Source organism: Salmo salar, chromosome 18 (assembly GCF_965601325.2).
Source record: "Salmo salar chromosome 18, fSalSal1, whole genome shotgun sequence".
Lineage (NCBI taxonomy): Eukaryota > Metazoa > Chordata > Actinopteri > Salmoniformes > Salmonidae > Salmo > Salmo salar.
Genome location: NC_138308.1, coordinates 86,328,736 through 86,344,171, shown reverse-complemented (window position 1 = coordinate 86,344,171; position 15,436 = coordinate 86,328,736). Strand labels below are relative to the sequence as shown.

The window sequence follows — 15,436 nt, the reverse complement described above, 5'->3', positions numbered from 1 at the left end:
CCCATTTTTCAAGCTAGCATATAATGTCACAAAAACCCAGAAGACAGCTAAATGCAGCACTAACCTTTGATGATCTTCATCAGATGACAACCCTAGGACATTATGTTATACAATACATGCATGTTTTGTTCAATCAAGTTCATATTTATATCCAAAACCAGCTTTTTACATTAGCATGTGACGTTGAGAACTAGCATACCCCCCCGCAAACTTCCGGGGAATTCGCTAACATTTTACTAAATTACTCACGATAAACGTTCACAAAAAGCATAACAATTATTTTAAGAATTATAGATACAGACCTCCTCTATGCACTCGATATGTCCGATTTTAAAATAGCTTTTTGGTGAAAGCACATTTTGCAATATTCTAAGTACATAGCCCAGGCATCACGGGCTAGCTATTTAGACACCCGGCAAGTTTAGCACTCACCATAATCATATTTACTATTATAAAAGTTTGATTACCTTTGTTGTCTTCGTCAGAATGCACTCCCAGGACTGCTACTTCAATAACAAATGTTGGTTTGGTCCAAAATAATCCATCGTTATATCCGAATTGCGGCGTTTTGTTTGTGTGTCCCAGACACTATCTGAAATGGTAAATCAGGGTCTTGCGCATGGCACAATTCGTGACAAAAAAAATCTAAATATTCCATTACCGTACTTCGAAGCATGTCAACCGCTGTTTAAAATCCATTTTTATGCCATTTTTCTCGTAAAAAAGCGATAATATTCCGACCGGGAATGTCCATTTAGCTAAACTGAGGAAAGTAAACAAAGCTTTCGGTCGACGCGGGCACGAGCCTGAGTCTCACAATACTGTAACCAGCCACTACCCAAACGCGCTACTTTTTTTCAGCCAGAGCCTGCAAAGCCACAATTCAGCTTTTTACCGCCTTCTGAGACCCTATGGCAGCCGTAGGAAGTGTCACGGGACAGCTAAGATCCTCACTCTTCAATAAACAGAGACAAGAAGAACGACACCTTGTCAGACAGGCCACTTCCTGAATGAAACCTTCTCACATTTTTGCCTGCCAAATGAGTTCTGTTATACTCACAGACACCATTCAAACAGTTTTAGAAACTTTAGGGTGTTTTCTATCCATATGTAATAAGTATATTCATATTCTAGTTACTGGGTAGGAGTGGTAACCAGATTAAATCGGGTACGTTTTTTATCCAGCCGTGTCAATACTGCCCCCTATCCCCAACAGGTTAATCGGCCATTCCTAGGACAAACTGGCCATGACTGACCCAGCAGACTCAGACCAGCTCCACAATAATGTCTCCCTGCAAGGAGCCACCCTTGGAAGACACAAGGAGTTACTTCAAGGTCCTATGGAGGGACTTCATACCCTGACAGAACGAGGCTTTCGATACCTTGTCGATACCTTGTTGGAGAAATTCTGCGGATTCCCCACTGGACAGCGGGTCACACCCATAATCTCCCAGCCTACCCCAGTGTCCCGAGAACCCTGCTTACCACCTCCGGAGCGCTATGCTGGAGATTTCGGAACCTGCCAGGCTTTTCTATCTCAGTGCTCCCTCATTTGTGAGTAAAGGATGAGGTTGCAGCCCGGGAACTACCGACGGATCTCGACTCACTCATCGCCTTGACCATTTGGATTAATGGGCGACTACGGGAACAATGGAAGGAGAGGAGATTGAATTTCACTCACCAGTCCAAGGATTCCACCTCGCCTCCAAGGTATCCCGGAAGTCTCCGACGGCTCCTTTGCCGAGAGAACATAAGGCTACCCGAGTTCCCCGAGAGCCTCCGAAGAATGACGTGCCATCATGGTCTGGAGCCCGTTCTGCCGCACCCATTGACTGAAGTCAGTGCAGCCTGCCCCGGGATGTCTTCCTGGGGGCACAGAAGTTAACCTGGACCTCTCTGCCATTCCCGTGGTGTACCAGGACCTCCAGGAGGTGTTCAATAAGGCCCAGGTCACTTCTCTGCCGTCGCACCGACCATATGACTGCGGGATTGACCTTCTCCCAGGCATTGACCTTCTCTCCGCCCTGGGGATAACTGTACTCTCTGTCGGGTCCGGAGACCAAGGCTATGGAGACCTACATTGAGGACTCCCATGAAGCAGGCTGCATCCGTCCTTCTGCCTCCCCCGCCGGACAAAACCCTGCGCCCGTGCATCAACTACCGGAGTCTCAACGACATAACTGTGAAGAACCGCTACCTCTCATCTCCTTGACTTTGAGCCGCTCCAGGGGGCCACCGTGTTCTTCAAGCTGGACCTATGGAACGCCTACCACCTGGTGCGGATATGGGAAGGGGACGAGTGGAATACTGCCTTCAACACGGCCAGTGGTCACTATGAGTATCTGGTCATGCCATTTGGCCTTACCAATGCCCCTGCTGTGTTCCAGGCTCTGGCTAATGATGTTGTCCGCGATATGTTGAACCGTTTTGTCTTCCTCTACCTCGATGACATCCTCGTCTTCTCCCCCGCCACCCAAAAACACGTGCTCCACATCCGACAGGTTCTCCAACACCTCCTGGAGAACCATCTTTTTGTAAAAGCAAAGAAATGCGAATTCCATCTCTCCACCATCCCATTTCTGGGTTACATCATCGCTGCAGGGAGTGTACAGATGGATCCCGGGAAGGTGAGAGCGGTGGTGGATTGGCCCCATCCTACGTTCAGATTACAGCTGCAATGTTTCCTGGGATTCGCCAAATTTTATCGCCGCTTTATCCAGGGCTACAGCACCCTGGCTTCCCCCCATGTCTGCACTTACCTCTCCTAAGGTTCCGTTCACATGATCCCCAGCTGCTGACCAGGCGTTCCGGGATCTCAAACACCGCTTCACCACAGCTTCCATCTTGATTCATCCTGACCCGTCCCGCCAGTTCATGGTGGAGGCTGATGCTTCGGATGTCGGAGAGGGGTCTGTCCTGACCCAGCGGTCTGCCCTGGACCTCAAGTTACATCCCTACGCCTTCTTCTCCCACCGCCTCAATGCCACAGAGAGAAATTACGATCTGGATAATCGTGAGCATCTCGCAGTGAAGATGGCGTTGAAGGAATGGAGGCACTGGCTGGAGGGGGTGGAACATCCTTTCATTGTGTGGACTGACCACAATAACCTGGAATATCTCTGCTCCGCCAAGCGCCTCGATTCCAGACAAGCTAGGTGTGCCCTGCTGTTCACCCGGTTCAACTTCTCCCTCTCATACCCGCCAGGATCCAAGAATGTCAAGCCGGATGTGCTGTCACGCCGCTATAGCCCCACGGATACTACCCCGGAACCTGTGACCATCCTTCTCACCTTGTGCCTGGCGACGGCACTCAGCTGGGGAATAGGGAATCAGGTTTGTGAGGCTCAGCATTCCCAGCCGAACCCCAGCGGGGACTCAGATATCCAAATGTTCATTCTTGGCGTGATCCATTCCTCGGTCCTGGAGTGGGCCACCCCTCCAGGCTTGCCTGCCACCCGGGCTCCCGTCGGACCCTGGCTTTTGTGCGACAACGCTTTTGGTTGCATACTATGGTTCCTGATGTCTCCGCAATCGTCGCCGATTACACGGTCTGTGAACAGAACAAGACTCTGCGACAAGCTCCGGCTGGTCTCCAACCTCTGCCTGTCCCTCACCGTCCCTGTTCTCACATCTCCCTGGACTCAGTCTGATGGCAACACCACCATCCTGACCGTGGCATATCGGTTTTCCAAAGCCGCCCACTTCATTCTTCTCCCCAAGCTACCCTCTGCTAAAGCAGCTCATGGTGCAGCACGTCTTCCGGATCCATGGACTAACAGTAGACATGGTCTCCGACCGGGGTCCTCACTTCTCATCCCGGTTCTGGAAGGCGTTCTGCACCCTCATTGGGTCATCGGCCAGCCTGTCCTCCAGGTTCCACCCCTAGTCCAAAGGCCAGTTGGAGCGAGCCAACCAGGACCTATAAACTACTCTGTGCTGCCTGGTGTCTGCCAACCCCAACACCTGGAGCCAGCAGCTTGTGTTGGTCGAATACGCCCGCAACACCCTTCCCTGGTATGCCACGGGCCTATTACCCTTTGAGTGTTCCCTGGGGTATCAGATAACTTGTTTCAGCAGGCTACTGTGGAATGACTCCAGATAACCTGTTTCAGTAGGTCACTGTGGAATGACTCCCGATAACCTGAGTTTCACAGAAAGAAAAGGTCAGAAGAGAAGAGGGGTATATTAAATTGATAACATGGTCTGGAAGGTACTCTGTGGTCCTCAGGCTATCTAAAATCCCATAACACAAACGATACCCTATTCATGTTTATACTATGCTTACTGTAAATGTAACTATCTCAGCAGTCAGCTTGTAAATACTTCAGCCAACTTACCCTTACTTTGTGCAGAGCTAGGGGTTGGAAGTGCATGTTGGTAGAATCAGAATCTGTACCACCTACAACAAAACAATACACAGTTCATCCACCCCAGTATATTGATCTCTATTAGACTGGCGAGCTAAGCATACCAAAAATCAGATATGATTGGCTGAGCCATCTTACTGTGTTCGTCCAGCAGAATGTTGTCATGTTTGATCACACATGCACACACACGCACACGCACAGCGTTGGGCCAGTAACCGAAAGGTTGCTAGATCGAATCCCTGAGCTGACTAGGTAAAAATCTGTGGTTCTGCCCCTGAACAAGGCAGCACTGTTCCTAGGCCGTCATTGTAAATAAGAATTTGTTCTTAACTGACTTGACTAGTTAAATAAAAACACACACACTCTTGGGGTTGTGGGTTATGGACATGTGAGACCCCAGCACTAAGACCCTCCAGGGAGACAAAATAGTTTTAGATTAAACTGAATTTATTATACAAATAGTTCATTGCATCTATTTGGAATTTCTGTCTACATATGTTATTCTTTCTTACTGGGAGAAAACATGTATAACTTCATTATAATCGATTTTTCTGTTTGGTTTAGTCTTAAAGGGTATGTCACCTCTAAGGTACAGTTTAGGTTTGATAGTAGAGGTTTAATAAAAATACAACTTCAAAGTTTAATATACATTATTTTTACATTTGAATAATAGATGTATTCTGAGTAAAAGCACTGTTGTTAAATAAACCACAGTTCACATATTTCACCTCAGGTAGTAGATGAGGTTCTATGGATGACTGCTAACCAAATCCCCCCGGGAAACACGCATGCACGCACACACACACACACGGGATGGTGTGCTCCGGACCACTGCTAACCAAAGAAACCTCACCTTCCCATTGATTGGATAATACAGGGTTGTATTCATAAGACAACAATGGAAAGAAAACAGATTGAAACAGTGAGTGAGGGACTACCTGATCTTATCCAATAACAAATAATCATTTTTGTTTCCTGTTGGAAAAAGTTGATTTTTTTCTTTTGTGTGCCCTAATGAACATGACCCAGATTTGCATGTTTGCCAGACAGAGAGTGTCATTGCCGTGTGTGTAGGTGGCAGGGAAGTCAGGCGCAGGAGAAACAAACTTAATATAAGTGGAGAAGTTTAATAAACTTTTTAAACAAACTCCAAAAAGAGAATATATACAAAAATCACAATGGGTACACATACCCGTCGCACACCTAATAAAAACAACACGAACACAATAACATCAAACAGTCTCAGACAAGGACATGAGGGGAAACAGAGGGTTAAATACACAACAGGTAATGAATGGGATTGGAACCAGGTGTGAAAAGAAACTAGACAAAACCAATGGATAGTGTAAAATGGATCAGTGATAGCTAGAAGACCGGTGACGTTGACCGCCGAGCACCACTCGAACAAGAAGGGGCATCTACTTCGGTAGAAGTCGTGACAGAAAGAGGGAAAAAAAGAGAGTAAGAAGATCCATCAGGCACACTGAGATATAGGAGAGGAGCGAGGGATTCAGCAAAGGACAAGATAACCCTCTCAATACAGGCACAATACGTTTATTTATATGTTTGGATATATTGTTTGATTGTTCAATAACCTTGGCTAATAACCTTGGCTCCGGTTCGTGGTGTACTCCCCGCTCCACACGCTGATCCTTCTGCTTTATTACCACCTGACCGTGGATCGTCGTCGAATGAACCGGACTGTAGATCATTGCTGGAGGTTCTGGGCTGCAGGCCGTCGCTGCAAGCTCCGGACTGGGGATCATCGCTGCAGGCTCCGGACTGGGGAGCGTCGCTGCAGACTCCGGACTGGGGAGCGTCGCTGCAGGCTCCGTGTCATGGATCATCACTACAGGTTCCGCACCATGGATCATCACTGGAGGCTTTGTGCCATGGATCATCACTGGAGGCTCCGGGCCATGGATTATCACTGCAGGCTTTGGGCCATGGATCATCTCTACAGGCTCCGGGCCATGGATCATCACTGGATGCGTCTTTCGTGGAGCTGGAATAGGTCTCACCAGACTAGAGAACGTCGCTGAGAGTTCTGGACTAGGGAACGTCACTGGAGGCCGGGTGCGCGGAGCAGGCACAGGGTATACTGGGCCGTGGAGGCATCCTGGAGGTCTGGAGCTTACGGCTGGCACAACCCGTCCTGGCTGGATAACCTCCGTAGCCCGACAAGTGCGAGGCATTGTGACAGGTCGCACAGCTGGCGCAGGATAACCTGGGCCGAGAAGACGCACCGGAGACCAGGAACGCTGAGCAGGCATACTCCTTCCTGGCTCAATGCCAACTCTAGCACGACACCTGTGAGGAGCTTGCACCGAGCGCACCGGACTGTAGCTGCGCACTGGCGACACAGTGCGTATCTCAGCAGAACTTGGTGCTTGCTCGATCACACAGTAAGCACGGGGATTTACATTTTACATTTACATTTACGTCATTTAGCAGACGCTCTTATCCAGAGCGACTTACAAATTGGTGGATTCACCTTATAATATCCAGTGGAACAACCACTTTACAATAGTGCATCTAAATCTTTTAGGGGGGGGGGTTAGAAGGATTACTTTATCCTATCCCAGGTATTCCTTAAAGAGGTGGGGTTTCAGGTGTCTCCGGAAGGTGGTGATTGACTCCGCTGTCCTGGCGTCGTGAGGGAGCTTGTTCCACCATTGGGGTGCCAGAGCAGCGAACAGTTTTGACTGGGCTGAGCGGGAACTGTGCTTCCTCAGAGGTAGGGGGGCCAGCAGGCCAGAGGTGGATGAACGGAGTGCCCTTGTTTGGGTGTAGGGCCTGATCAGAGCCTGAAGGTACGGAGGTGCCGTTCCCCTCACAGCTCCGTAGGCAAGCACCATGGTCTTGTAGCGGATGCAAGCTTCGACTGGAAGCCAGTGGAGAGAGCGGAGGAGCGGGGTGACGTGAGAGAACTTGGGAAGGTTGAACACCAGACGGGCTGCGGCGTTCTGGATGAGTTGTAGGGGTTTAATGGCACAGGCAGGGAGCCCAGCCAACAGCGAGTTGCAATAATCCAGACGGGAGATGACAAGTGCCTGGATTAGGACCTGCGCCGCTTCCTGTGTGAGGCAGGGTCGTACTCTGCGAATGTTGTAGAGCATGAACCTACAGGATCGGGTCACCGCCTTGATGTTGGTGGAGAACGACAGGGTGTTGTCCAGGGTCACGCCAAGGCTCTTAGCACTCTGGGAGGAGGACACAAGGGAGTTGTCAACCGTGATGGCGAGATCATGGAACGGGCAGTCCTTCCCCGGGAGGAAGAGCAGCTCCGTCTTGCCGAGGTTCAGCTTGAGGTGGTGATCCGTCATCCACACTGATATGTCTGCCAGACATGCAGAGATGCGATTCGCCACCTGGTTGTCAGAAGGGGGAAAGGAGAAGATTAATTGTGTGTCATCTGCATAGCAATGATATGAGAGACCATGTGAGGATATGACAGAGCCAAGTGACTTGGTGTATAGCGAGAATAGGAGTGGGCCAAGAACAGAGCCCTGGGGGACACCAGTGGTGAGAGCACGTGGTGCGGAGACAGATTCTCGCCACGCCACCTGGTAGGAGCGACCTGTCAGGTAGGACGCAATCCAAGCGTGGGCCGCGCCGGAGATGCCCAGCTCGGAGAGGGTGGAGAGGAGGATCTGATGGTTCACGGTATCAAAGGCAGCAGATAGGTCTAGAAGGATGAGAGCAGAGGAGAGAGAGTTAGCTTTAGCAGTGCGGAGAGCCTCCGTGACACAGAGAAGAGCAGTCTCAGTTGAATGCCCAGTCTTGAAACCTGACTGATTAGGATCAAGAAGGTCATTCTGAGAGAGATAGCAGGAGAGCTGGCCAAGGACGGCACGTTCAAGAGTTTTGGAGAGAAAGGAAAGAAGGGATACTGGTCTGTAGTTGTTGACATCGGAGGGATCGAGTGTAGGTTTTTTCAGAAGGGGTGCAACTCTCGCTCTCTTGAAGACGGAAGGGACGTAGCCAGCGGTCAAGGATGAGTTGATGAGGGAGGTGAGGTAGGGGAGAAGGTCTCCGGAAATGGTCTGGAGAAGAGAGGAGGGGATAGGGTCAAGTGGGCAGGTTGTTGGGCGGCCGGCCGTCACAAGACGCGAGATTTCATCTGGAGAGAGAGGGGAGAAAGAGGTCAAAGCACAGGGTAGGGCAGTGTGAGCAGGACCAGCAGTGTCGTTTGACTTAGCAAACGAGGATCGGATGTCGTCAACCTTCTTTTCAAAATGGTTGACGAAGTCATCCGCAGAGAGGGAGGAGGGGGGGGGGGAGGGGGAGGAGGATTCAGGAGGGAGGAGAAGGTAGCAAAAAGCTTCCTAGGGTTAGAGGCAGATGCTTGGAGTTTAGAGTGGTAGAAAGTGGCTTTAGCAGCAGAGACAGAAGAGGAAAATGTAGAGAGGAGGGAGTGAAAGGATGCCAGGTCCTCAGGGAGGCGAGTTTTCCTCCATTTCCGCTCGGCTGCCCGGAGCCCTGTTCTGTGAGCTCGCAGTGAGTCGTCGAGCCACGGAGCAGGAGGGGAGGACCGAGCCGGCCTGGAGGATACGGGACAGAGGAAATCAAAGGATGCAGAGAGGGAGGAGAGGAGGGTTGAGGAGGCAGAATCAGGAGATAGGTTGGAGAAGGTTTGAGCAGAGGGAAGAGATGATAGGATGGAAGAGGAGAGAGTAGCGGGAGAGAGAGAGCGAAGGTTGGGACGGCGCAATACCATCCGAGTAGGGGCAGAGTGAGAAGTGTTGGATGAGAGCGAGAGGGAAAAGGATACAAGGTGGTGGTCGGAGACTTGGAGGGGAGTTGCAATGAGATTAGTGGAAGAACAGCATCTAGTAAAGATGAGGTCAAGCGTATTGCCTGCCTTGTGAGTAGGGGGGGAAGGTGAGAGGGTGAGGTCGAAAGAGGAGAGGAGTGGAAAGAAGGAGGCAGAGAGGAATGAGTCGAAGGTGGACGTGGGGAGGTTAAAGTCACCCAGAACTGTGAGAGGTGAGCCATCCTCAGGAAAGGAACTTATCAAGGCATCAAGCTCATTGATGAACTCTCCAAGGGAACCTGGAGGGCGATAAATGATAAGGATGTTAAGCTTGAAAGGGCTGGTAACTGTGACAGCATGGAATTCAAATGAGGAGATAGACAGATGGGTCAGGGGAGAAAGAGAGAATGTCCACTTGGGAGAGATGAGGATTCCAGTGCCACCACCCCGCTGGCTCGATGCTCTAGGGGTATGCGAGAACACGTAGTCAGACGAGGAAAGAGCAGTAGGAGTAGCAGTGTTATCTGTGGTAATCCATGTTTCCGTCAGCGCCAGGAAGTCTAGGGACTGGAGGGTAGCATAGGCTGAGATGAACTCAGCCTTGTTGGCCGCAGACCGGCAGTTCCAGAGGCTGCCGGAGACCTGGAACTCCACGTGGGTCGTGTGCGCTGGGACCACTAGGTTAGAGTGGCAGCGGCCACGCGGTGTGGAGCGTTTGTATGGCCTGTGCAGAGGAGAGAGAACAGGGATAGACAGACACATTGTAGACAAGCTACAGAAGAGGCTACGCTAATGCAAAGGAGATTGGAATGACAAGTGGACTACACGTCTCGAATGTTCAGAAAGTTAAGCTTACGTTGCAAAAATCTTATTGACTAAAATGATACTGTACTGCTGGCTGGTGGAGTAGGCTAGCTAGCAGTGGCTGCGTTGTTGACTTTGAACGTGTAGCTGGCTAGGTAACCTCGATAGTTTCAGTACTACACCTTGTCATGATACAAAGCAACTTTGTAGCTAGCTAGCTAACATAACACTAATCAAGACGTTCCTTGTAATGTATTTAGTTTCTACAATGCTGCTCGTCGGTAATAGTTGGCTGGGTTAGGAAAAAATGGCGTTGCGGGGGACGGAAATAGCTGGCTAGCTAACCTCGATGGCTGGCTAGCTAACAATTATCAAGCTATGACAAAGACAACTAAGTAGCTAGCTAGGTAACACTGCACTAGTCAAATCGTTCCGTTGTAAAGTATTAGTATCTACAGCGCTGCTAGTCGGTAACGGTTGGCTAGCTGGCAGTGGGTTAATGATGACTAGGTGTGTTGACTAAGTCTGGCGCCGCGTCGCGGCTGGCTAGCTCACCTCGATAATTACTCAAGCTACACAATTATCTTAGATACAGAGACAGCAAAGACAACTATGTAGCTGGCTAACTAACACTAACACCACACTAATCAAGTCGTTAAGTTGTAATGTAATAGTTTCTGCAGTGCTGCTAGTCGGTAGTCGGTAGAAGTTGGCTAGCTAGCAGTGATGACTAGCTAGCTAGCAGCTAGCAGTGTTGACTACGTTAGGAGGACGAAGATAGCTAGCCTCGATAATTACTCAATTACTCTAAACTACACAATTATCTTTGATACAAAGACGGCTATGTAGCTAGCTAAGAAGAATTGCTCAGATCAAACAAATCAAGCTGTTGTAATGTAGTGAAGTGTAATATTACCTGTGGAGCGAAGCGTGGTGCGACTGCTCGCTCCAAACCGGAGGTCTCCAACCTGACTCTGCCAATCTCCCCGTGTGCCCGGGGGGGGGCTGTCTCTCACCCTTGCCTCGTTGTTGGTACAGCGTCTCATAAGGACGCCGCTCCGCTTTAGCTGCCTCAATATCCTCCCTCGGACGGCGATACTCCCCAGCCTGCCTCCAGGGTCCTTTTCCATCTAGAATTTCCTCCCAGGTCAATTTCTGTTGCTCCTGGGCACGCTGCTTGGTCCTTTTGGGGTGGGTGATTCTGTCACGGCTGTCGAAAGGATCGGACCAAAGTGCAGCATGGTTGTAGTTCCACATTTTATTAAATCCGTGAAACTTTGCAAACATGAATAACTGAATCTACAAAACAACAAACCGTGACGCAGAGAGAAAAACACTTCTCAAAATATAATCACCCACAAAACCCAGAAAGAAAACCCCCTACTTAACTTCTCAGGGCTACGTGGGACGCTACACTATTCAACAGCCAGTGAAATAGCATGGCGTGAAATACAAAACAGCAAAAATCTCATAATTTAATTTTCTCAAACAATGAACTATTTTACACCATTTTAAAGATAAACTTCTCGTTAATCTAACCACATTGTCCGATTTCAAAAAGGCTTTATGGCGAAAGCATAAAATTAGATTATGTTAGGACATAAACATCACAAGAAATACCACACAGACATTTTCCAAGCAAGGACATGCATCACATAAACCAAAGATATATCTAAAATATTCCCTAACCTTTGATGATCTTCATCAGACGACAGTCATAGGACTTCATGTTACACAATACATGTATGTTTTGCTCGATAAAGTTCATAATTATATCCAAAAACCCCATTAGATTATGTTAGGAGAGTTCATAGACAAAAATAACCACACAGCCATTTTCCAAGCAAGGAGATGTGTCACAAAACCCCAAAATACAGCTAAATGAAGCACTAACCTTTGACGATCTTCATCAGATGACACTCCTAGGACATCTTGTTACACAATACATGTATGTTTTGTTCGATAAAGTTCATATTTATATCCAAAAACTGCATTTTACATTGGCGCGTGATGTTCAGAAAATGTATTCCCACCAAAACCGCCAGTGAATGTACACATCAATTTACAAAAATACTCATCATAAACGTTGATAAAATTTACAACTGTTATTGAAAGAATTATAGATATACTTCTCCTTAACGCAACCGCTGTGTCAGATTTTAAAATAGCTTTACGGAGAAAGCACATTTTTCAATATTCTGAGTACATAGCTCGCAATCGAAGCAAGCTATACAGCTACCCGGCAAGTTTTGGGGTCAACTAAACTCAGAATTAGTATTATAAATGTTCTCTTACTGACAGGACTCCTACTTCCACAAGAAATGTTCTTTTTGTTCGAAATACTCATATTTATGTCCAAATACCTCGTTTTGTTTGTGCGTTCAGATCACTATCCAAAGGCATAACGTGCGAGCGTAAATCCAGACACGAAAAGTCAAAATGTTCCATTACCGTTCGTAGAAACATGTCAAATGTTGTTTACAATCAAACCTTAGGGTCTTTTTAAGATAAAACGTCGATAATATTCCAACCGGACAATAGCGTATTCATTCAAGAAGAAAAAGAAGGAACGGCGTGCTCGCGGGCTCACGCATAACCAAGCCCTTTGTCCATAGGCAGTCCACTCATTGACTGAGCTACTATTCTCTGCCCAGTAACAGGAGAAGAAGGAAACAAGTTTCTAAAGGCTGTTGACAGCCAATGGAAGCCTTAGGAAGTGCAACGTGACCCCACAGACACTGTAGTTTCGATAGGGATTCAAAAGAAGAACTACAATTCTCAGATTTCCCACTTCCTGGTTGGATTTTTCTCAGGTTTTTGCCTGCCATATCAGTTCTGTTATACTCACAGACATCATTCAAACAGTTTTAGAAACTTCAGAGTATTTTCTATCCAAATCTACTAATATTATGCAAATATTTAACTCTGGGTCCAAGTATTAGGCAGTTTACTGTGGGCATGCTTTTCAACCGAAAATGAAAATACTGCCCCCTATACCTTAAAAAGTTAAATATGATCTCCAATCAGTGGTAACGAGGACCAGCTGTCTCCAATTGGAGATCACCCCAAAAAAAACAGCATAGAAATAGAAAAACTAGAACTTAAACATAGAAATAGAAAACATAGAAAAACACAAAACACCCCCTGTCACGCCCTGACCAACTCTACCATAGAAAATCACATCTTACTATGGTCAGGACGTGACAGTTAAAGTAGAAACAACTCATTTCAGGTTTTGGCTTTATTCATGGTATTTGAATATTTACAATAACATATTTAATTTCCAACAGATTCACACAGTTTCCATCAGATTCACAGTTTCCAAAAGGGTTATTCTTGAGTTACGGTGGCAATTAGGCATTTAGAAAATGTAACTTTTCCCCCCCATTCTAAATTAACTAAAATCATACCTTAAATGACATTAAATATTTTTTTACCATTATGATAACATTGTGCCACCAGTAGGAGTAGTAACACCAATGATACAATTCAGGTAAAGAAGGGTTTTCTGAAATCAATCATAAAACAATTATTTACTAAAGTGACATGATTAATAATTAGCCTCAATTAGTTACAGTAACAACAAATGGCACTGGATTTAGACAACAAATGATCAATGGAATCCTCAAATGTATGAAATACTAAAAGAGAGTAATTAACTAATAATTGTCTTGAACCTAGACCCCTCCCCCGACAACAGTTTGCCACTGGAGAGAATGCTCAACGTCCTTGTATATATTTGTAATTAGTTACTTGTAATGCATTACACCAATTACACAAATGACACAAAACGGAGGTGAAAAAAAAACAGTTAAATTAATCAGGAAATGTATTATTTGTCATGTTTTTGTCATTCTAAAGTTTTTTTACATGGTGCCAAAGTCAAGGGACAGATTTTAACGCCACAACTCAAGAATAACCTAATAGATTCAAACCGTATCCAACATATTCACACAGTTTCCATCAGATTTACACAGTTTCAATATAATTCATACAATTACCATCAGAATCACACAGTTTCCATCAGATTCATACAGTTTCCATCAGATTCATACAGTTTCCATCAAATTTACACTGATTCTAACTAGCTGTGGTCAAGGCCGTGTAAGATGAAGGAGGACAATTGTTTTTTCTCATGAACATGGCCTTATTTCTATTACAGCATATTGGATGAATCTCATTCATATTCTATTCATCCAGTTCAATGTAACAGCAATAGGTTTAGGCTACTGCATGATACTCAAATTTTCCCTATACCCATAACGAAGTTGCTACAACTTAACCTATGAATGAAAGTTTACAATGCAGGTGCACAAAGGTCGAGACAGTGACATTCATTACCGCCTTGCACAATCTTGCTTGCATCTAGCTGATATAGGGTGTAATCATTAGTCCAACAGTTGCAAATGAGAGTTGCTATTGGACAAATGAATGTATGTTTATTTAGGCCTGGACTGTGATCCAGCTCATCTAGGTGAGTGTATGGTGTGTTCTGGTTTGTCTGCTCTGCTACGTGCAGATCCACCCGATTGCGACGATAGAGGGAGCCACCAACATCCACCAGGTAAGAACGTGGTGCAACTCTCTGTAGGCACGTGCCCAGCCTCCAAAGTCCTGTGTGGTCTCCCGGCAGCGGTTTCATCCTTATCATTTCACCCACCTCCAGCTCTGGTAGGTCTCGAGCAGTCCGGTCGTAGAAGCACTTAGCGAGCTGCTTTCTGTGACGCAGTTTGTCCGTGACGCCAACCATGATGCAGGGCTCAAGTAGCTTGTTAGCTATGGGGATGGTAGTCTTCAGACGTCTGGACAGAAGGCGTTGTGCTGGGCTGCTGCCCATGTTTTCCGTGGGTGTGTTCCTCCACTGTAAGATCGCTTTCCATGGGTTATTGCTGTCACGCAAGGCCCTGCTTAACAAGTTTTTTGCAATCTTGACAGCTGACTCTGCCTTGCCATTTGCTTTTGGGTGTCTTGGAGAGGAGGTCACGTGGTCAAACTCCCATTCTGAGGCGAAACGCTTGAACTGTACAGTGAATTGTGGGCCATTGTCTGTGATTACCTTGTCAGGCTGACCTTGCCTTGCAAACTGCGTCTTGCAGCTCTTTATGACCGTCTCTGCTGACAAGTCAGGGAGCAGTTCAATTTCCCAAAAGTCAGAGTAGTGATCAACAATGAGAAGATAGACCTTTTGTCTGTGGCTGAATAAGTCCATGCTGACGATTTTCCAGGCCCTTGTCGGCAGTTCGTGTGACATCATGGTTTCCTTTTGCTGTTCATGAGCGTACTCGTTGCATGTGGTACAGCTGCTGACAAAGTCTTTAATTTACGCTTGCATGTTTAGCCAGTATAATGTTTCACGAGCCTGGCAGTATCATGCGTCACCTCCAACGTGACTGGAGTGTATGCGGGTAAGCATCTCTGGACGTAGTGATTTGGGAATAATGACCTTCTGACCTCTGAACAAGATGCCATTTTGCACGCTGATCTCATCTCGAAAGGTCCAGTATTCTCT

At 47.0% G+C, this 15,436-nt stretch overlaps 1 non-coding gene across 1 annotated transcript in view; it reads left to right on the top strand.

The window, feature by feature from the left end:
• LOC106577978 (uncharacterized) overlaps positions 1-15,436 on the top strand; it is a 56,194-nt gene that overhangs the window by 15,800 nt on the left and 24,958 nt on the right. Inside the window, exon 4 of the transcript XR_014381316.1 lies at positions 6,980-6,995. This is a non-coding gene — a transcript (uncharacterized LOC106577978). The remainder of the gene's footprint in view (positions 1-6,979; positions 6,996-15,436) is intronic.